We start from the raw sequence: 23,996 nt of genomic DNA, 5'->3' as shown, positions 1-23,996 counted from the left end.
TTTCTTCTTTCCACACTTACAATTTCCAAGTCCTTATATAACAATCTTGTACTAATTTTATACTTGGAAAAACTCAACTAAAAAAAAATCCATGGAAATCTTGATTATAGAGAAACTCACTAAAAGGCCACATTGACCAGGCAGCAAATGCCAAGGTTACTGCGAGGAACCATGTTTACCTCAGGATGGAAAATTGAAAATTGAATTTGTTCTGCAAGACTTTGGTTTGGGAAATTTCAGCCGTGGAATCTGAAATCCTATTTGAAAGATAAGCAAAAAGAATAAGCGGGCTTTGAGCTACTGCAAAAGGTACTTTTTGGCAAAGATGATGCTACATTTCAGACTGGTGAAAATTTTTGCTATTTATAAAGGCCTTTCACAGCATAAGGTGCTGTAACAAGCCTTAGTGCAAGACCCAGAAAACCCCGGTGTGGGTCCTGCCTCCATCTGTGGGAGGCTGTGATCAACTTCAAGGCATTTTGTAAACTGGAAAAAAAATGCTCTAAAAATGTCATTTTAAGGGATCCCTTGATATAGGCAGGGAAGGTGCACTGACTTTATTTTAGAAATGAGAAAAACATAGTCACACAGAAACTTCTGTAATTGTAGCATTAATTGTGGTAGGGAAAAAAAACTTAAAACAACCTGAATATCCCTCATTAAGATAATGAGTAAAAAGCTTATGAAAATGATACAAACCAGACTTACACAAATCAACAAGGATGAACCTCATAAACATAATTCTGAAGCAAAATAGTGAAATTATAGAATAATACATAGCATTATGTTTTAAAACATTCAAGCAATATTCTATCCATCATTTCTAGTAAAAATATAAAGATACCCATGGGAATGCAAGCACCAGTTCAAGATTGTGGTTACCTGTGTGGGAAAAGGCAGAGAAAGGAATGCAGTCAGGGTTTAACATTTTATTCATTAGGCTGAAAGGTGAATGTACTAACATTCACTGTATTCTTCTCTATTCCCTCTCTACATGTGAAATATTTCGTACTACAATTATTATTGATGACTTACTATGTGTCTAGCATTATGCAGTGTTCTAAACTCCTAAAAGGAAGGCCTTGCTCTCACACTGCAGCAGACAATGAGGCCGGCTCAGCCCTGGCTGGTGTGGTTCAGTGGATTCAGCACTGGCCTGCAAACCAAGGGTCACTGGTTTGATTCCCAGTCAGGGAACATGCCTGGGTTGTGGGCCAGGTACCCAGTAGGGGGCACTCAAGAGGCAACCACACGTTGATGTTTCTCTCCCTTTCTTCCTCCCTCCTTTCCCCTCTCTAAAAATAAATAAATATTTTTTTAAAAGATGCCAGCTCAGTCCCCTTCAATCATATGCCCAACTAGCATGTGGCAGAGGAAGGCCTAGAATTTGTCTCCATCCTGTAGCACTACCCTCAAGGATCTTATACACCAAGGACTCAGTAAGCTAGAGACTAGGTTTAAGATGAAGCATCAGAATTGACTGGATCTTAAAGCACACATCGACTCTGGTTTTCCCTCCCCAGCGTAAGCTCTCTATCGGTTGGAAATACTGTCTTAGGAGTTGTGGCTGTTTTTCCCATTTAATGAACTTTTGCCTTCTCAATGAAGAAAGAAAACATCCATGCCCCGGTATTCTTTTCACACCCAAGTTACCATCCCCCAAAGAACACAGAGTACAGCTGGGTCTCTCTTCAGGAAGTGAATGCTTCTGCGTGATAGTCATAGCCCTCTCTCTTCCCGGTCAGGACTTTTTTCACACTGCTCCCGTCTGTGGTTTTACTGTTTGTTGTTGTCTAAATGGAAGGAATGAATAACTGGCACTGAGTTGGAAATATGTAGACTGTGACACAAATCCCGAGTTCCAGATCTAGTTCAAGGTCTCCGCCTTGACTTTATTGCCCTTCCAAAGACAACAGAGTGGAATGAGCTGTCATCACAAAGCCATGCCTTCCTGAGGTTTGGAAAATTCTTATTTTTCCTCATCAATGGACTTACTGCTTTGCACCAGAAATAGGCTGCCAGTTAGAAGACACAGAGTGGAGTCTGTATTTTACTGTTCCTACAATACTACCGCCTAGAGGGAGTGTGGTGTGGAGAAAAGGACTCTGTCCTGGGGACGGGGCGACCTGGGTTCTGGTTCTAGCGACGCGTTCTAACCACGCCTGCCTCCAGTCCTTCACTGCTGAAATGACAGGGCTGGGCTAAAGGAACTCCAGAGGTCCTCCAGCTCCAATGACGTGGAAGGACCTACATGTAGCATGTACAGAATAAAGAAATATTGAAATGATAAAAGGTATAAATATTTCAAATAAGTTTTATTTATTTAATAGAGGCAAGATTCTTTAACCATTCATAACTTAAATTAGTAATGATTAAAATAAATAATTGCATAATCAAGTTAAACAATAAAATATTTAATATTTAGTGAGAGCAGGGAGATTATATATGTTGTATTACTGGAACTCTTAGTAAAATATTTAGGGATGAAGCAAGCGGATGCTCTAGTTCTAGATTCAGTTAATTTCAGTATTTGACTTTAATATCTATCACAGCTGGAAAAAATACCTCACAAAAGTTATTAAGTCAAACAGAAGATGTGTGTTATTGGCTGTACTTATTGAATCATCATACTCAATTTTCAATTTTATACATCAACCTGAAAATAACTTTTTGAGATTTTCCTAGTAAATTTTTGCCTTTTTTAAAATTTAATATTTTCTTATTTTTTAATTACATTTGACATACCTAATTATTATATTAGTTTGAGGTATACAACACAGTAGTTAGACATTTGTAAAACTTATGACATCATCACCCCAGTAAATCTAGTACGCATCTGACACCTACATAGTTATTACAATATTATCGACTATGTTCCCTATGCTGCACTTTACATCCCCGTGACTATTTTGTAACTACCAATCTGTACTTCTCAACCCCTTCCCTTTTTTCATCCATGCCCTAAACTCCTCTCCTATTTAAGCAACATCAAAATGTTTTCTGTGTCCATAAGTTTGTTTCTGTTTTGTTTGTAGGTTTATTGTTTTTTTAGCTTCCACGTGTAAGTGAAATCATGTAGTATTTGTCTTTCTCTGTCTTACTTATTTCACTTAGCATAATACCTCTAGGTCCATCACTGTTATTGCAGATAAGATTTCATTTTTATGGCTAAGTAATATTCCATTGTCTCTTTACCCATTTGTTTATGTTGCTTCCAAATTTGGCTATTGTAAATAATGCTGCAATGAGCATATGGGTACATGTGTTTTTTTTTCAATTACTGTTTTAGGTGTCTTCAGACAAATTCCCAGAAATGGAATTTCTGGGTCTTTCTTTATCCCTTGCTATACCCTATATTTTAAAGTCTATTTTGTCTGGTATAAGTATCGCTACCTCAGCTTTTTTTTTCTATTTTTTTGTTAAATATCTTTTCCATCCCTTTACTTACAGCCTGCGTGTGTCTTTCAATGTGAAATGAGTCTCTTGTTGGCAGCATATGTAAGGGTCTTTTTTTCTTATCCAATTCATTCATTCTATGTCTTTTGATTAGAGCATTTAATCCATTTATATTGAAAATAATTATTGATAAATATGTCCTTATTGGCATTTTACTATTCAGATGTTTCTTCTTCTTCTTCTTCTTCTTCTTCTTCTTCTTCTTCTTCTTCTTCTTCTTCTTCTTCTTCTAAGAACTTCCTTTAACATTTCTTGTAATACTGGTTTGGTGGTGATGAACTCCTTTTTTTTTTTTTTTTTTTAATTTTATTTAGTTATTTTTCAAGTACAGTTTTTTGTCTATTTTTCCCATCCCAGCCTCCCCTGCCCCTTGCTCCCCACCTCCCTCCCATTTCCTCCCCCCCCCCTTAGTTCTCGTCCCTGTGTCCTTCCTATTTGTTCCTCCAAATCCCTCCCCCCTTTTCCCCTTAACTTCCCTTCCTTCTCCCCTCTGGTCACTATCCCCTTGTTCTCTATTTCAGTGTCTTTGTTTTTTGGGGTTTTTTTTTTCTGCTTACTTGTTTGTTTTGTTGTTTAGCTTCCTGTTAAAGGTGAGATCATATGGTATTTGTCTTTCAGCACCTGGCCTATTTCACTCAGCATAATGCTTTCCAGTTCCATCCATGTTGTTGCAAAGGGTAGTAGCTCCTTCTTTCTCTCTGCAGCATAGAATTCCATTGTGTATATGTACCACAATTTTTGGATCCATTCATTTACTGATGGGCACCTAGGTTGCTTCCAACTCTTGGCTATTGTAAATTGTGCTGCTATGAACATTGTGGTGCATAGGTTCTTTGATATTGATGTTTTAGGATTCTTAGGATATAATCCTAGCAGTGGTATTGCTGGGTCAAAAGGCAGGTCGATTTTTATTTTTCTGAGAGAAATCCATACTGTTTTCCATAATGGTTGTACCAGTCTGCACTCCCACCAACAGTGAACTAAGGACCCCGTTTCCCCACAACCCCTCCAACATTTGTTGTTGTGATGAACTCCTTTAGCTCTTTAGTATTTGGGAAGTTCTTTATCTCCCCAGTTCTAAATGACAGCCTTGCTGAGTAGAGTAATCTTGGTTGTAGGTCCTCATTTTCTATCACTTTGAATAGTTCATGCAAATTCCTTCTGGCCTGAAATGATTCTGTTGAGAAATCGGTTAACAGTCTTACAGGAGCTCCCTTGTAGATAACTAACTGCTTTTCTCTTGCTGCTTTTTAGATTCTCTCTTTGTCTTTAACCTTTGTCATTTGAATTATGATGTGTCTTGGTGTGACCCTCTTTGAGTTCATCTTGTTTTGGACTGGCTGCACTTCCTGGGCTCATGTGTCTATTTATTTCACCAGGTTAAGGAAGTTCTCTGTCATTATTTCTTCAAATAGGTTTTTAATTCCTTGTTCTCCCTCTCTTCTCCTAAGTTTCCCTATGATGGGGATGTTGGTATGCTTGACATTGTCCCAGAGGCTCCTTAAACATCCTCATGTTTTTGGATTCTTTTTCCTTTTGCTCTTCTGATTGGGTGTTTTATACTATCTTGTCTTCTAAATCACTCATTCAATCCTCTGCTTCACCTTCTATTGTTGATTCCTTGTACTGTATTCATTTTAGTTATTGTACTCTTCATTTTGACTTGTTCTTTTTTGTTCTCTATCTCCCTTTTTATGTTTTCTAGCTCTTTATTGAAGATCTCACTGAAGTCACTGAGCATTCCAATAACCAGTGTTTTGAACTTTGTATCTGGTAGTTTGCTTATCCCCATTTTGTTTAGTTCTTTTTCTGGACTCTCATTCTACTCTTTCATTTGGGACATGTTTCTTTTTCCCATCATTTTGGTTGCTTCCCTGTGTTTGTTTATATTATTATGTAGAGCTGCTACATCTTCAGTCTTGGTAGAATGGCCTAATGTTGTAGAATGGCCCTGTGGTGCCCAGGGGCACAGTCTTCTTGTTTACCTGACCTGGTACTCCGGGTGTGCCCCTTATGCGAATACATGTGCCCTCCTATTGTAGTGGAGTCTTGACTGCTATTGGTACATCAGTAGGAGAGATTAACCCTTATAATGATTGGTTGTGAGGAGTGGCAATGACTACAGTGGAGGAGCTATTGTGCTGGGTCTACCCAATGGAGGATTTGCTTCAGTGGAATTCTGGTGTCTGCTGAGTCTGCCCTTTGGGTGTGTTGCTTGTGGAGGTGGTTGGGTAAGACTCTGGTGTTATCTGAAGTTAGCCATCAGGTGTGTTGGTTATGGGGCCTCTTAGGAAAGGCTCTGATACAGGACAAGTCCAGTTATTGCCTGCTCAGGATCACCTGGTATGTGCTGCAAAGTGATCTGCAGATGACTGCCACTTGTGTTGGACTAGGACATGCCAGGGAAAGGCTAAGCTGCAAATTGAGGCTGGCTGGTGCTACTGCCAGACTTGGGGCTGCTTAACAAGAGGTATGAGACATGCTGAAGCCAGATGCTGCTTATCTGGGTTTTGTGAAGCTTTGAGATGTTTCAGGAAAGTCCTCAGCCTAAGCCAATACAGACCATTTGCATGGAAAAGCCACTGGGAGTGGTTTAGGCAGGAATGAAAAATGGGTGGGGTGGGGCAAACAGTGTTAGCCACATTGATAGAGACTTAGGTATGGTGCCCACACGTACCTGCAGTGGCCGGGTTCAGCAAAGGAACAATAGCCTCTGCCAGCATTTCTGTTTAGGCGAAAGCTGCCCCTCCAGGTCTCGGCCTGAAGCCAGACAATTCAGTTCCTCCTCATAGGTCCATGGTGCTTTCCGAGCTCCTGTCCCAGTGTTAGAGCTCAGAGCAAGTGAGTCTGTCGGTGGGTAAGTTCATGTGCAGGCCCCTTAAGAGGAATGCCCGGGAGTCCAGAAGCCCTCCGTCTCATTCAGCCACAATCTCACTGGATTTCACAGCCAGAAGTTATGGGGACCTCTCTTCTCAGCACTAGTCCTGACCTGGGAGCCTGGTGTGAGGCTGGGCTCCCTTGCTGCTTAGGGGGACCTCTGCAGCAAAGACATCCCTCCTGATTTTAAGCCACCACAAGTCTCCGCACCCTACCAGTCTAGACATGTCTTCTTCTTTATATCCTTCGTTGTAGGGCTTCTGTTCAGCTAGACTTCAGAAAGTTCTCAATGTGGCTGTGCTGTAGTTTAGTTGTAATTGTGATGAGGTCATGGGAGGAAGCAAGTATGGTGTTTACCTACACAGACTTCTTGATCTGAAGCCCTCAAATTTTCATCTTGTTGAAGTCATGTCCAAACTCATTGGAAAATGGTATAATATGTATTTTTAACAAATGGGCTCAACACTTTCTGAGGTTCATCATTTAAAAGATTATCATATAAGTTAGAAACTTTTGTTTCCAAATTGAAGTGTGCAGCTGTGAAAATTTTTAATCAGTAAAAATTACTACATTAATTTCAGCCACAAAATTACTTAATGATGAGTAAGAACTCAATTATTTTTTCAAAATGCTCTCTCTGTCACATGAGTTTCTTTTGAAAGGCAGCTGCTTTTCATTATTTTAAAACAACTTTTAACTCAAAGAGACAGATTAATCATACTTAATTTTTCCTGAATCTCCTAGAGTATACCTGATAGTCACTTGTCTTCACAAGAAAAGAAGAAAAAAGCAAACTTTGAGTACTTGCCTGCTTTATGAAAGAAAAATGCCTAGTGTCTTCAAGATTAGTTTCTAATCTTAAATTTTTCTTTCATGACATTTAAAAGTTTTGTAAATAATATTAACCTTGCTAATGATGTGCTGCTGCACAAAAAAAATTGTAATCGGCACCATACGCCCAAAGCAAAGAAACGTGAGGACACTGTGCTCAGCACCCTGTGTTGGGGATCTCCCTCCCCATCATAACCGGTCTCTCTTCTACAGATCATTATCAGTACACACTTCAGACTTACTTCTTATGGTCCGCATAGAAACCTTTTTCCAAGAACCTAAAAATCTCTTTAGAGAGCCCAGCACTAGGCTGTGACTAACTTAAGACGGAGACCATGTTTTCTTCTCCTTTGTACTGCCTCTGCTGCCAACCCCTACTGGGTACTGTAGGAAGACTTCCCTTGTAAATGTGGTTAAGCTTTTGCTCAAAAGGCTTTAATCATTTTTAAGCCTTTACTTTGGATGGTGTAGCTATTAACACCTTGCAACGAAGAGAAAATGTATGCAGATGTTTTAAATAAAGAAAGCTTAATGAAAGGACCTGTCACAGAAGTGAAGGCAGGGTTTAGGAAACGGGTGATAAGGCACCCAGAGACTAGTGAGAGTGAGACACTGTCATCTCCTGTGGGACCCGGGCAGGCTAATTATGAGAGAGAGGTCCAGCGGGAGTTGTTGCTGCAGAGGGACCCAGTTGCTGCCAGGGACGCAATGTGAAAACAGAGAGGAAGAGAGTACCCCTAGCCTGCTTTCCTATTCTTCTGGCTGCCATCTGTTGACCAAACTACTTAGAAGGCAGCCAGCAGGTGAACAAGGGGGAGGCACTTTGAAAGGGTCAGACTCCTGGGCACAGGCAGGAGAGAAAGAGGGAGGAGGAGGCGGCAAGTGGGGTAAGTGGAAAGCAACCACCCTGGTGAGAGGTCCGATCCTTTAATATAGCTTAAAGTCTTAAGACAAGCTAGCCCTTGTCTATACCACAGATAGCACCTTTCTTCACCTGAAGGGAGGAAAGGGATTCCTCTCACTACTAACTCGGAGAATTTCCATCAAACCATTTATTTCCTATGTCTGTTGTGAATTATTCATGCACCAACCTATTTTTATCTGTGGAACCTGATAATATAAACATTATAATGCTTTGGACCTTTTTTAAAATCTCTATTTTCCATATTTGAATTTTACCTATTTTATCAAAAGCTACTTTTTCAGATTGGTCTGCAAAGGTTCAAACATGAGTAGTTTGTAATGACTTTGAAATCCTATCAAGTGCTGCAATATTTCCAGCTCAATACCACAAACACTGAGCAGTCAGCTACCTCTAAGGCATCATGGGAAATTCAAAGATACGGATGGCATCTGTCCCTTCCCCCGCCCCAGGGAGAGTGCACCACCACCCGAAGGCGGACAGTGATAAATGTTCTCATAAAGATTCATTTTGTTGGGATTCAGAGATGGCCTCAAGGAAGTGGAATTTATTAGAATCTAGAAAGGTAAGTAGAACTTTGACAACTGAAGTTTTGAGAGGGATAGAAAGTTGGAAGGATACTTCAAGTGAAAGAGAAATAATTTTAGATGACCTACTTTCTCAACCAAAGACTTGAATAGTCACTGACTTTAGTAAAAACTCTGGCAGAAAAAAAAATGATGGCAAACACTAACCTTTAGGAAATTTAAAATGTAATATCTAGATTAAATTAACAAATATATAAACATCTCCCACACCAGACCCACAACTCACCTCAGAGCCTCTCATCTAAAAAATTCTGAGGGCTGAAGGCCTGTAAGCCCTATGTCCAACATACAGTTCTGAACTGGCTGGAACTTCTTAAAACTCTTCAGAGAGGCTTTTTGAATCTTGTACGAAATGAGGAGGCTGGGAAATTTCCTTTCAGTTTCAGCTCCAGCTCAGCACTGCTTTTGAGGACAAAACTGGAAAAATGAAGATAACTGAATTTTCCTTGATGGTTGTCAATCCTGTCGTAAGAATTTGTGGGAGAGTAAAAATCATTAAAGCCAAAGGGAGCTGCTATGAGGATGGGGCCTCTTTTGATTTCATTTTAAGGTTTTATTCTAAAGATAATATAAAATGGGATGCTAAATGCTATAAGAGTTAACATGTGATTTTTCAAATGTCTCTGGAATCCTCCAGATTCTGGCCTTACCACCAGCAACCTGGCATTAACTGGGTAAAGCACCCATCTGAATGGTAACAATTATTATAATAATTCATAGAGTACTCACTATAAATCAGTCACTATTCTATGTGTTTTACATATAATAACTCATTTGATCACCCATTGAACAGATGAGGAAACTGAGGCACAGATGTTAAGGAACCTAAGTCGCACAACTACTAGGCTACTAGGATTACCAGATGAAATACAGGATGCCCCCACTGAATGTTACTTTCAGATAAATAACAATTAATGTTTAGTGTAATGATGACCCATGAAATATTTGAGACATATTTATACTAAAAAGTATTTATTGCTTACCTGAAATTCAAATTTAACTGGGTGTCCCATATTTTTACAAGATGTTCTACATTTTGCTGAGTATAGCAACATTGATAGCTAATAATGTAGAAGCTTCAAGAACAATTGAATAATAGTGTATCAAAAACTTGGGCTTGGAGTTTTCGAGTCCAAGAACTACTATTAGTTTTATGGCATCCCTTCCTTCCTGCCTGTAATAATCACACTAAATTTATTGAGCTCTTTTTTAAAGCTCTATTATAAACACTTAAACAGATTATCTCATTTAATCCTCACATGTATTCTATTATTAGGCCCATTTTACAGATGAGAAACCTCAGAGAGACATGTTATTCAGCATGCCTAGAAGCATGAAATTCGTAAGCAATGGAGCCTGAACTAAAACTGGCTGTATGAAGGTGCAGAGCCCAACAGCAATGACAACTGCAGCCACCTCGTCTGCCCTGCACCATGTTGGAATCATAGCGTGTCCAAAGGTCTGTCTTTCAGAGTTTTCAAAAGATAACTAAATGTGTAACTTTAGCCCTCTTTAATTCAACCAGAAGCTTCTACTAAGAGGACTCCTTGAAACCAGGGAAGTCAGCTCATTCTCTCTACTGCCTGCAGGGTCTAGCACTGCTCTCAGAATACAGTAAGAGCGCAATGCATGTTCCTACAGTGCAACTGAATATTACCCTTCTCAGTACGCATAGTGCATCCAAGTGTCAGTTTTATTTTCTGTCAATGGCTACCAAGCTCTTGACTTTCGAGGTCCAAATTAACTTCTCTGAAATTTTGGGGGGAAGAGAATTGAAACTAGCACCAAAAAGTGGATTGGAAAATCCTTTCAACAGCTCTCATTTGGTTTCCACATTGCTGAGTTTACTAAACTTGAATAGCAATCTACGTGATACTATGCAACTTCAACTTTGAAACTACTTAGATTACAGGAGCCTTATTCCTATTTTCTTTTAGATTTTATTTATTTTAGATAGGGGAAGGGAGGGAGAAAGAGAAGGAGAGAAACATCAATGTGCAGTTGCCTCTCCCACGCCCCCTACTGGGGACCTGGCTGGCAACCCAGGCATGTGCCCTAGACTGGTAATTGAACTGGCGGCCCTTTGGTTCACAGGCTGGCACTCAATCCGCTGAGTCACACCAGCCAGGGCTTATTCCCAATGACTAAATAAATGCTTTTGTTATGGACTGAATGTTTTGTGTCTCCCTCTTAAAATTCATATGTTGAAGCCCTAACTCCCGATGTGATGGTATTTGGAGGTGGGACCTTTGGAAGTAGTTAGGTTTAGATGAGGTCATGAAGGTAGGGTCCCCTGATGAGACTAGTATCCTTATAAAAATAAAAAAAGGCCAGAGCACACATATTCTCTCCCTCTTTCTCTCTCTCTTTCCCTCCACTCCTCCCTCTTGCCACCAACCCCCACCAGGTGAAGACACAGGGAGAAGGCAGTCACTGCAAGCTAGAAAGAGAGATCTCACCAAGAACCAAATCTTCCATCCTGTTAACAGTATTTTCTTATAGCAGCTTAATCATCCAAGCTCCTCCTGTAGGACTACCTTTGTCTGCTTTCCCAGAAGTTAAAATCACAAGTGGAGGTCTCTAAGACCCCTCTCCAATGACTGGCCAAAGACATCATTAAATGTTTTGAAAATCACCCATATATTCGATTCATTAGCCCACTTAATTCTTTCATTATTCTTAGATTATTGGAGAGGAAACCAAGGCTCAGAGAGGTGGGAGATTTGACCAAGGTTACAGTTCATTACGTGGCTGAGCACAGATTCTGACTCCAAGCTGAGCTCTTGGTGCCCCCAGAAGGGCAGCTCCTATGGCTGGAGACTGCAGGACCTGAGTAGCTACACTAAGTAAATCAACAGAGGAAATATGATTTCCAGAAACTTCCTGCTTTAACAACTCAGAGAAATCACCGAGCTTTGTTAAGAGCATTAAGGCCTTTAGTTCACAAGCCACACTGAATGCTAAGCCTGCCAGTGAGTCCGAGCTCCTGAAGTTTATGCAGAGGGTAACATTTCTTTTGGCCGTGACATTTAGAGTAGGCTGTTACATCTTCATCTAGCAGAAAAACCCAAATTGTTTTCTTCCAACCTTAAATTTAACTGAGCTCACCCCAGATGATATACTTATTTGCCTCTAGCTTTCAAAACAAAAGTAAATGGCAATACCATCTGTTACAGCTGGCTATGTAAAAAGGTCGCCAGCCTCTCTTTACTCCAAGTTAAGAGTTAACAAAACAGAAAGATGTTTACTTAGTCTAACTCTTTAGTTTCCTCTAGTGGTAAAGAAGGGTCAGCAAACAAGACTCAATTTGGTTGCCATAATGTATGACTAAGAATTTAATGGAGAAGTTAGAAAAAGAACAACAAAAACTTAAGGAAAACAAAAAGGACTTAACATAGAAAAAGCAGAAATCCTGTGGGAGTTGGGGATGGGATGGGCGGAGGAGGGCAAAGGGGAAAAATTGGGACAACTATAATAGAGTAACATTTTTTTTTAATCTTTAAGAAAAGCAGAAATCAAGGAATTCAAAAGCTAGACTGACAAGTCCAGCAGCTGCTTCTATAAGGAAATTGTGCAGGTGGACAAATATGTAGACAAACATTCTTCATTTTTTTGTAGGTTAATATGGAAAATGCTTGATAGCTCATATGAGCATTTCAAAGGACTCCAAAGACACTCGAGAAAATGCAGCGTTAATTCCTGCCTCTTTTAGACACGTAATAATATATATATATGCATAATATACATATAGAGAAATGTTCAGAAAGCTATTCAGGATGGTCATCAAAGGTTAATGGTATTTATCACTGAATGACAGAATTTGAAGCAATTTTTCTTTCTTCTTTAAAAATTTTTTTTATTTAATTGTTGTTCAAGTACAGTTTTCTGTCTTTTACTCCCATCCCAGCCCATCCCCCCCCCGTGCTTTCTACTCTTTCTTCTTTATACTTCTCTATATTTCTTGAATTGTTTACAACAAGCATTTATCATTTTTAAAGTCAGAATAAAAATTCTAAGGCCATTTTTATTTTCTAACTGTCCTGCACATTATTTAATGTGAAACATAATTCATTAAAACAAATCAGTCATATTTGCTTTGCAACAAAATAAGCATCGAGTATTTTGTATCATGATAGACACTAAACACCCAGATCTCCTGAAGTTCTGGACTACTCTCCTGCCAGGTTATGCCCCAACAAACCGGGTGGGAGGTGGGTGAGCAGTAGTATCCCAGGGAGTAAATGAGTCCAGTGGTATGAGAGCCGATTCCCAGGTCACCTCACCAGACAGGCTGGGCTACTGGAGCTCAGGGTGGCGCTTCCCTTATAGGCACCACATCCTTGCACCTAAAACAATGCCTAATGATTACTGATAATTGTATATAAAACAACTCCAACAGAACTGAAGACCAGCGGATGAACTTGAGGTAGTCTAAATAAACCAGTTTTAAATGAATAAACACACACAGGAGAAACATTCCATCTCAAGATTTTAAATATATCTTTCTAGTCATTCATGGAAAGTGCCTGAGGCAGACATCTGTAAATTTGTATGCATAAACACCTTTTTGGTGTGAGGTCATGTGAGAATGGCCTGTGACCCAAATCTGACCACCCCCACTACAGGAGTTGGTCGAGAGGTGGGCATATATGCAACAGGACCATCAGTATCCCACCATGAGACTAAAAATGTAGAGACTGGAAGACTCTAGGATCACTGGCTTTAAGGACCATGTATGCCAATAGCTGTTGGGGACCATCCTGCCACCCCTTTGAGAACCAAGTGCCAGAAAATGAAGCCAAGGGAAGCAGGTAAAACTGAGAAATACAGAGAGACAGGGTCCCAATGATCTCAATGATATTGTTTTAACCCCTAATTACAGTGCTACCATTTTGAGCTTTAATTCACTCATTTGCAACTGGTAGTGCTCAATAGATATTCGCTGTTAATTTACCAATTCCCAAGTGTTCCACCGAATTCAGACTGAGAACATAGCCATGTAACACTAAATTCTTCACTATTGGGAAGTAGGAACCATATCTCTTCACCTTTATAATCTTGGTGCCTATCAAAATATATGTGTTGAGAATAGATAAATGAATGGATAATACAAACATACAAAAAAATCCTTAGTCTATTTGATTGAATATGACAATACATTCTTTAATAAAGTGATTGAACTTATAAAAGCAATAACGATAATTTCTTCAGGATACAGCATAGGTAAAGAAATGTTTTTAAAAATCTGTGAAACTAATGAGTAGAAGCAATGGAGTGGCTTCCCAGAATCTCAAATTTTCTAGAGTTTTCATGTTGAGTCTCCATTTTTTCCTGAACCTGTTAAAAGACAGCTGTGCTTACATTTAAAACTCCCTGGATTAGCACCAGGCATGTGTGAGAATGGCCACCGCACTGGAATTGGCTGGGTCCATAGAAATGTGTATCTGTGTTTTAGGACCAACCTGTGGTCAGACAGGCATGGGATGTAGGTCCAGAGATGCTGTGAGTAGATAAGGTGGACGGAGCCACTTCTGCTGGACCCAGGAATCTGGAGGAGAAAGTCAGCATGGGTTCTGGCCAAAGGGAAGGGAAGACTACAAGAAGGTCCCCGCATTAAAGACACTAGGAGCAAAGTTTAAATTAGAGGAAGAAGCTCTATTCAGGTGAGAATTTAAGGTGGGGGAGGGGTGAGGGAGAGGATCCAAGGTCCCAGTAAAGCCAGAGGAAACACCTTTAGAAGTAAATTCTGACCAGGAGGCTTGACAAAATTCTCTGGTCTCATTTCAGACATTGCAAGCTGGCAGTCCTTGAGCTGAATTCAGCCCACTGAAATATGTTGTTTGGTGTTCACTCTTTCTTTAAAACTTTTTTAGACCTTTGCATTTGAATGTCATAAGCTGGGAATAATACTGGCTGCAGCAGGTACTGTTCTAAGTGTTCGGCATATTTGAATCCGTTAAATCCGCATAAGAACATTTGTTGAATGCTTACAATATGCCAAGCACTATTCCAAGCCCTTTTGTGTATTAACTTGTGAATGCTTTCAGGGCTCCTATACCCATATTCCCCATGAGGAAATACAGGCACAGAGAATTGAGTAATTTGCCTAGGCTCACACAGCTAGTAAATAGTGCAGCCAGGATTTAGATGCAAGTATTAGCCCAAAGCTGCAGTGACCTCCTCAGCATTGTCTTACATTCAGCCAAACCCACACTGATATTTCCTTGTGGGCCCTTGTAACTATGGGGGTCTGTGCCCCCTGGTCCACATAGTGGCTAGCTGGGTTATTGATGTGAGAATGGCCTGTGCTTCGGCCATGGATTGAGCGGAATTCCCACAGCGACACAGAACCCGTGCTGGTGACTGCGGCTGCGAAGGCGAAGGCACGCTGTCGCTGCACAGCCCACACCTCATGGTTCTAACAAGTCGCCAGCCTGCTTGACTCTCCAAACGCAGTAAGCCTCACAGGGGCAGCAACAACAAAAACCAATAAACTAAACTCCGCCAAACTTAAAATCTTTTGTGCATCAAAGGACACTATCAAGAAAGTGGAAAACACACAGAATGAGAAAATATTTGCAAGTTATTGTATCTAAAAAGAGATTACTATCAAGAATGCATGAGGATTTCCTACAATTTGACAACAAAAAACAACCTGATCCAATAAATAGGCAAAGCACTCGAACAGACATTTCTCCAAAGATTTATGAATGGTTTACAAGCACAGGAGAAGATGATGCTCACCATCACTAGCCATTAGGGAAATGCCAATTAAAATCACAGTTAGATATTACTTCACACCTATTAGGATGGTTATTATCAAAAAAATGAAAAAATAACAAGTATAGGCAAGAATGTGGAGAACTTTAAACCCTTGGGCATTACTGTTGGGAATGTAAAATTGTTTGGTGATTCTGTAAAATGTTAAAATAGAATTTTCAGATGACCTGGCAATGTCACCTGTAGGTATGTGCCAAAAAGAACCAAAAGCAGGGCTTCAAACACATACTTGTGGTCAATGCTTCTAGTAGCATTATTCACAATCACAAAAGATAGAAACAAGCCAAAATATCTATCAAATATAAGTAGATAAACAAAATGTGGTATCTACCTACAAAGGAGTATTACTCTGCCTTAAAAAGGAATAAAATTCTGAAACATGTCACAACCTGGATGAACCCTAAAAACATTGTGCTCAGTGAAATAAGCCAGACACAACAGGACAAATATTGCATGATTTATAGTAAAAAAATTCATCCAGCCTCAAAGAGGCAATAAAGTCTTACAGAAAATGTTTGCCCGTTCAAAATTAAATAGTAAAGTTGGAAAAGGGTCAGGGAAACAGGGAGAAGAGATTCTATTCAGTTAGCTAGAGTGGGGGAAAAGGAATTTAGGCAACAAACGGTCAGAAAAAATTGGTAATTTTTCAGAAGGCCTGAAAAAAACTTTAAAAAAAAAGGATACAAGCTTACCAACCCTTTCAGAAAGAATCAAATGCAATAATGTTTACCAATTAGAAATACCTTGACAAAGACATGTGTCAGGACACTTTTTAAAAGTCCAAATTCTCAGCTACCAAAAGAGTGGAGTAGTGAAGTTAAAATGTCCCTGCCTTGGCCAGCGTGGCTCAGTTGGTTGGGTGTTGTCCCACAAACGGAAAGGTTGCAAGTCCAATTCCAGGTCAGGGCGGTCCCCAAGTGGAGGCCTGTGCAAAAGTCTGCCAATGAGGCACGTATTAAAGGCTACCAATTGATGTTTCTCACATGGATGTTTCTCGATCTTTCTCCCTCCCTTCCTCTCTCTCTAAAGCCCTCTCTCTCCCTTCTTCTCTCTCTAAAAGCAATGAAAAATGTCCTCAGTTAAGAATAAAAAAGAAAAGTCCTTGCTTCACATGGATCTAAATGCACAACAGAGCCCAAAATCTTTAATTACAGCAAAAGCCGATCCAAAATATCTACAATGTCCTTGGAAGTTTCCAATGCTTTCCAAAGGGCTAGCGCAAAAATTTAAAAATAGAAGTCTGCTGTAAAATTATCCATTAGAGACTAGCACATTTTAAATAATGTGAGCTGTGAACACAGTTGCACAGCGAGGTCATGGAATTGTAAATTACTCCGCAGGTCTGACTCTTCAGCTGGAGTATTTAGGGTCCTCTCAAACCTTCACCTTGGCCCTCACTAGATTAACTGCAGCAGGCAGTCATAACAACACAGGAATATTGGTTTATTAAAGAGAAGATGAGATTCAACCCCAGGATGTGCCATTAAGCCACTGGGTGACATTGGATAAGTCACTCAAACTCTCTAAGCCCCAGTTTCCTTTGTGTGAAATAAAGAGATGGGCAAAGTAACCTCTGAAGTCTTTTCAGCACACTGTGAGTCACATGTTGTTCCACCTTTTCTTTTGATGACAAATTTTTGCTTTTTTTTCCAAGTACATCGGTATTGAAATTGAAAGTTGCCAAGTTTCATAAACCTCTCCTAAAAATGTTATTATTCATTAAATTCTCCCAAACTTATTCTCTTCTTATCTCCTGGCTGCCTGTACACAAAGATGATGAGAGACATCTCTCTCCGCTGTCATTACTTGTACTCATCACTCCAGTCCCTGAAACACTTGAGCCTCATTTTACTTCTTAAAAATTTCAAAATTCACTTGCACGAATACTGTGCATAATCTTATTTTATGACTAAATCTTTTTCCAGAAAAAAAATGCATGCTTAAAAATGTTTGGTTTTTCCCCTCCATTAAAATAGGAAGGTGACATACGTAGAAAGAAGAATGCTAAATGAACACAGATTTGAAACGAAGATTTCCAGCCAACTCCTGCCCTTTCTCTTCTGGCCAAACAGCCAATCACCAAAATACATTCCAGAGCTGTTTGCTCTTCTCATATATTTCATTTGAAAATGAATTCATTTATGTTTCAAGTTGTCCCGGTTGGAAAAACCCCGAGATCTTATCAACAACAGCTTGAGAATAGGATCAAGAGAAGTGGAAAGAAAGAAAGAAGTCTTTAAACCTAAAATAATGTTTCTTCAGTCTATGAAGAAGGGACCCCCAAAATGGAATTTATTTATTAAAAAATTGTGTATTTATTCTCACATTTAAACTTCAGCCACCTTCAAAGTACTCTACATTTGATGAAATATACCTGTCCAGATGTTTTTTCTGGCTCAAAACAGTTTTTGAACTTGTCAGTTTTGATGTCTTTTAGTGCATCTTCCATTTTTCTTTCCTTTTGAGGACTTTTTTCATCTGGGGATGGGATGAAATTAGGTGAATAAGAAGAGTGGGGCACCGGGGGTCATGCCATGCTGGTTTTGGTCAAAAATTGCTGAACAACTCAGCACAATGTAGGCAGGTACTCTCGTAAATCACTCATCATAAAATGGACAAACATGTTGAAGAGTCTTAAAAAAACACTCACTGCAGCCAAACACAGCCTCTCACAACAACGCCAGCTGGCACACTGATACAGATGGGTCCCTAGAACACTCACCTAGCAGGGAAGCCTGTACTACAGGGGGCCTGCCGTCCAGAAGATAATTCCAGTTTGGGGGAGGGGGCTCCCCATTCTAAGTCCAGAAAGGAAGTGCTGGCTCTCAGTATGCACTCAATTTATGCAAGGAAAATGCTACTCTCTTTTTATACTAAGTAACCAAACAGTGTAATTAATCTTTAGTCAGGAATGCAGCATCGAAACTCCACAGCTGTCCTCTTTCCACTGGTACAACCACAGTTTCTAGCTGAGCTATTAGCATAGTCCTTGTCTCACATGTGCCCAACAGACTTGCCATGTTTTAGCTGGAATTTTCTCAGTGCAGACCGGAATTGTGTTTTGCAGAATTTTAAAAATAGGAAGATCCCAGGTTTTAATGACATTTCTTAAATTTATATTACAAGAACATTTTCAATCATGAAGACTATGAAGCCAGACCCAGGAAATGGTATGTGTGAGCTAGTCAGGGCCCAATCCAAAGTGGGACCCAAATGCCAAAATAGATCCCCTTACTTGATTCATTCATTTATTCATCAAACACAGGTTGGGCAACATTTCTTACAATTATTCTAGGCACTGTAGGGGATCCCTAAAGCTTAAATCATCGTACTCCATGACAGTATGAAAAGTGCTACTGGAGAAGCATGGAGACAGTGTGCCCTCTGCCCCTGAATGCTTATGACGAAGATTCTGATGACCTGAGAAATCAGGGCAGCATCACAGCCTCCTTTAGCTTCTAACAAGATTGGGCCAGAGACATCCTTACAAGACCTTTTACCCAAAGACAGATAACTGAGAACATCGGCATCCTCCCAGATTTAGAGCAACACTTGATACTTCTCCGTGGCTGGAGAAGAAGGCTGAGTTTACGTCAGGACAGGCAGGACCCCTGGAGACAGGGCTAGTTCCTCAGCTGTTCGGCCCACACCTACCATGGAAAACCAAAAGTCAGAGAAATGAGACACTTCAAACAAGCCACACTGAGCCATTCTGCTATAATACAGAATAGAAAGGCAAGAAAGAATCCCTACCAATGAAATTTCCTGAGTCTAAATCAGTAAAGCATGACCTGGTTCTCAAGAGACCGTTCCATTGAAGAAGCATGGAGAAGATGAGATGAGCAAATCCTGAACTAAAAGGAAGAGGTGTGGGCTCACTGAGGGGTGGGAGAAGAGCAGGGAGTATCAAAGGGAACCCACACTCCAGAAAATTCTGGTTTGAGCTGTGGAAAGAGATAACTGGCCGTGGGGGTGGAGGAAAGAACAGTCTAAGTTGCTGATGAGTTAACTAGGAGATTAAACAGCCAGAGGAACTGATGTAAGAAGTGTTATTTCCAAGTACAGGAGGCTCACTCATCCTCCAAGACTAGAAAAGACACAAATCAGTCTGAAGCCAAGGTTTTACTTTAGAACTCACAGGTTGCTCTTGTGAAAAATTCTGCTGCAGGGTTTCTCCCCTGGCCAGACCAGGTGAGTGCCTCACAGACAACAGAAGAATAGGGTTTCAACAGGTACCAAGAGTGACTTGAAAATCCAGCTCATTGAACCTCTAAGTCCAGAAGTCAGGAGAAGAAGATGCAGAGAATCAGATGTGCAAGGACCTACCATTTGGCTGTTTGGGGTGTGAATAAAAGATCCTAAAGAGCAAAAGAGCATGGGGAAGTCAGAAGCAGAAGTCTCAGAACTACTCAGTATTAATCAGAATCAACATTGGCGATGGAAGGAAAGGCCTCAAAATACTCCAGTCACAGATTTAAAGTTAAAGGAACCAGATGTTCCCTCCACCCCCCAAAATCTGCGGTGCTCAGCCAGAGCCAGCCAATGGATCAGTGATCATGTTGCCCAGCAAAGCGTGTAAGGAGAGTCCCCAGAGGACACAATCCCTTCACAGGGGCTACAGTCCCATCCTCCCCACAGTTCCCAGTAAATGTCTATGAAACCCTTGTCAAAGCATAGTTTTCAAGAGGTTAAAGAGGTGACTCTCATACAAGTATAAAATAAACATTTGTCAAAGATGTTATTTAGTTTGTTAATTATTGAGGGAACCAATATGATGGTAAAACTCATTCAAAGAGCATGTTGCAGATCTGTTTGCAAACCTTTAAGTATCTGGAACAACATTAGAATAAGATCACTAGGTTAAATAGAGGCTAACGAACTGCAGAGCAATAAGCCATAACCTTTGGAGTTATCTTTTCTACTGCACAGAAATATTATCTGTTATCTTTTCTATTTATTTGCCAAATCCACACGTGAACATGTAATTTCACTAAGTCTGGAAACATTAATTGGGTGGACAAAGTATATTCTGCTGCCTAAATAATCCATGGGTGGGCCTGCAAAATCATGATCCCATGTAGGTAAAAAGACATATTGCCTATATTTTTGTCTTAGTTCCAAGTATCAAATAATTTTTAATTCCTTGATGCTTAATTTTGTGAGAGTAGGCAAATCTCATTAATCAGGAAGAACCTCCCTCTCACATTTTAAAAAACTGAACTTATCATATAAAGTGTCGACTTTTGCCTTGAGTGATTGGCAAGAAGAAGGAAGGCTATCTGAGGAAAGAAAAAAATCACTGATTCGAGAGGCCACTCAGACAGCAATGGGAAGCAACTAACCCTGGCTAACCTCAGCCATCTGCTGGCCTGGCGGACCTCACGGACTGTGTTACACTGAAGTCCGAGGTCAGAAGGGGAAGTCGTGTTCACCTCTCTCTACTGCAGATAAAAAACCTGAGTGTAGTCACCTCAAGAGGTAACCAATAGGGTAGCAACCCAAATGCATTCCCTGCAGAAGCAGCAGTTCTTCAGGTGGATGAGGATAACAACTACACTTTCAGTTAGGAACAGAAACCAGCTTCAAGGTCCCCTCGGAGAGAGCAGGCGGCTCAGAGAGTTGGCGTGGCCCTCCAGGAGATGCCTGTCCAAGAAGAGAGGTCCAGGAGCTGTTGACTGCCTCACCTAGAACTACCTCAGAGAGAAGCACCCAGTATCCATCCTACAGCGCACGTTCACCAAAACCAAAATATGTCCTGTCTCTTGGCTTTCATACCGTCTTTTGGCATGTGAGTCTTTAACGTATTTTCTGTTAAGGAGAAGCAAAGAGTCAGTAAAAGATTTTCCTACAAAGCCTCAGAGTTGTCCCTTGGAGCAGGGTTGAGGAAGGCATGCAAGGAAGTGGCTGGGTTATGCTGGGTTGGGGTGGTGGGAATAGGAAAGATCTCTTATGACCTCATCAAAGAAAGAATCAAAACCACGATGACGTACCACTTCACATCCACTAGGATGATTATAATAAAAAAATGGAAAGTAGCAAGTGTTGGAGAGGATGTAGAGAAATTAGAACCCTCATGCCTTCCTAGTGGGAATGTAAAATGATATAGCCAGTGTGCAGTTTCTCAAAAAGTTAAACATGGAATTTCCATAGCGATCTCCTTCACCCCTAGGTATAAACCCAAAAACGTTGAAATAGGTGCTAAAAAAAATACTTAAACACTTATGTTCACAGCAGCACTATTCATAATAGCCAAAAAGTGTAAATAAACACCTGAAGTATCCATCAACAGATGAATGGACAGACAAATCGATGTATACACACACACACACTATTCAGCCATGAAGAAAGAAGTACTGGTACACCCAGCAGTGTGGATGAACCCGGAAACATTATGCTCAGTAAAAGAAGCCAGACACAACAGGTCACATATTGTATAATTTCATTTATAAGAAATATGGGGGAAAAGTAAATCTACAGAGACCCAGAGCAGACTGGAGGTTGCCAGGGACTGAGGGGAGGAGGAAATGGAGAGAGGTTTTATGTGGTGGAAATGAAAATGTTTTGGAACTAAATAAAGGTGTTGCTTTCGAAACATTGTGAATGTTACTACATGCCGCTGAATTATGCACTTGAAAACATGGTTCATTTTATGTTATTTGAATTTCACTTCAATAAATAATAAAAGAAGAGACAGGAAATATCCAAAAGTACAATAATAGCATAGGTTTCAAACAGGAGAGCCTAAGTTGATACAGTGGACTTCAAAATGTGAACATATACAGAGTAAACTGGAGTTTGGACAGGAGAGGGAGCAAGAAACAAAGAAAAAGATTCAGAAAACACGTTGATTTCTTTTCCCCCAGAATCCTGTCACCACTCTTCTCTGTGGATGAATTGTCTCCTCTGAAAATAGAAGAGAAAACATTATATATATCTTCAATATCAAGAAGGAAATTTTGGACTCAGAATTCACAGCATGAGGAGTTATCTGAGATCATTCAGTCCAACTGCCCTTGTTTCATTGAAGGAAAACCCAGCCTGAGACTGAACGCCTCTCTGGAGGTCACAGGGCGAGCACCGGCCCAGGGTTTGTTGGGAGCTGTATTTTCCGTGAGAGAAGCTCCAACTGTGTTCTCTGTGGCTTTTTTTTCCTCTTGACTCACATACCAAAAATATCCCCAGGCCTGTAGCAAATCAGTGTCAGCCATTCCCTCCTCGGCTTTTTGGTATTCACATCCAAGGGAAATTAAGTTAAAATTAACATCTCTAGAGCAGCAGTAAGTGGGAAAGTCCAAATATGCTGTCTAGCATGTGTGAGAAGTCAGCAAATGGTACACTTTGCCTTGTCCTGGGGGAGGGAACGGGTGATTAAGAGACTGTATGAGCAACCTGCATGGTAACTAAAGTCACCACATCCTTTTAGAGTCAAACCGAAGGACCTAAACTCCAATCCAAGATGCCATTTTATGGACCATTCTTTCCAGCCCTCACCTTACATAACAATAGAGGGCTGATGAAGCAATTTTCCTAAACAAAGACTACTATCCCCCAAGGCCAGCTGTCTAAAAACACTTTTTTACCCAACTGCATATATGCCTTGGGACTTCTTTTGAACTCGCTGGTGAATCCCCCTCTTTCCCCAATTCCCTCCTCCATACCCATTACCACATTTTTTGTGGGAGCTCCTCAAAAACAGGTCTGTAGTGGGCACACAACAGATATTTGAACTCAAGGTTATAACGCAGATAAATGGCTGTCACGGCCAGAACTAAAGCCAAAAGCTTCCTACCCAAAGAGGGCCACCACAAACTGAACGCCAGTACCTAATACATCCCTTGTTAATTCTACTGAAAGTGGCCATTCATCTCTATTAAATTTTCATAGTTCCTAAAATATAATTTCCTTATTACATGTGGGTTTATTTGGCGTTTTAGCCATTAGGAGCACCTAATGCAGTGCAAAGTCATGCCAGAAAGGCCTTTCTGCCTAATTACTTAATTTCAAGTAAAATTGGGATTAAGAGTGTAGGAACTGGTGTTAGGGACCTGACAAGGGGTTAATATCCAAAATTTATAAAGAATTTGTAAAGCTCAACACCAAAAAAAATAATTCGTTTAAGAAAATCAGCAAAGGACCTGAACAGACATTTCTCCAAAGAGGACGCACAGATGGCCAATGTCACTAATCATCAGAGAAATGGAGATTGAAACCACAATGAAATATCTCACACTTGTCAGAATGGCCATCATCAGTAAATGAACAAACAGCAAGTGCCGGTGAGGACATGCAGGAGGGGGGGACCCTTTGTATTGTTGGTGAGAATGCAGATCGGTGCAGCCACTGTGGAAAGCAAAATGGACTTACCTCAAAAAACTAAAAATGGAATTGTTTTATAACCAAGCAATTCCACTTCTGGGAATATATCCAAAGAAACCGAAAACACTAATTTGAAAGAATATAAGCACCCCTGTGTTCACTGCAGCATTTACAATTGCCAAGATTTGGAAGCAGCCCAAGTGTCCATCAGTAGGTGAGTGGATAAA

The sequence above is a fragment of the Artibeus jamaicensis genome, unplaced genomic scaffold, assembly GCF_021234435.1.
Source record: "Artibeus jamaicensis isolate MK-2021 breed Jamaican fruit bat unplaced genomic scaffold, CSHL_Jam_final contig_332, whole genome shotgun sequence".
In the NCBI taxonomy this organism is placed as follows: Eukaryota; Metazoa; Chordata; class Mammalia; order Chiroptera; family Phyllostomidae; genus Artibeus; species Artibeus jamaicensis.
This window is presented reverse-complemented; position numbering follows the sequence as displayed.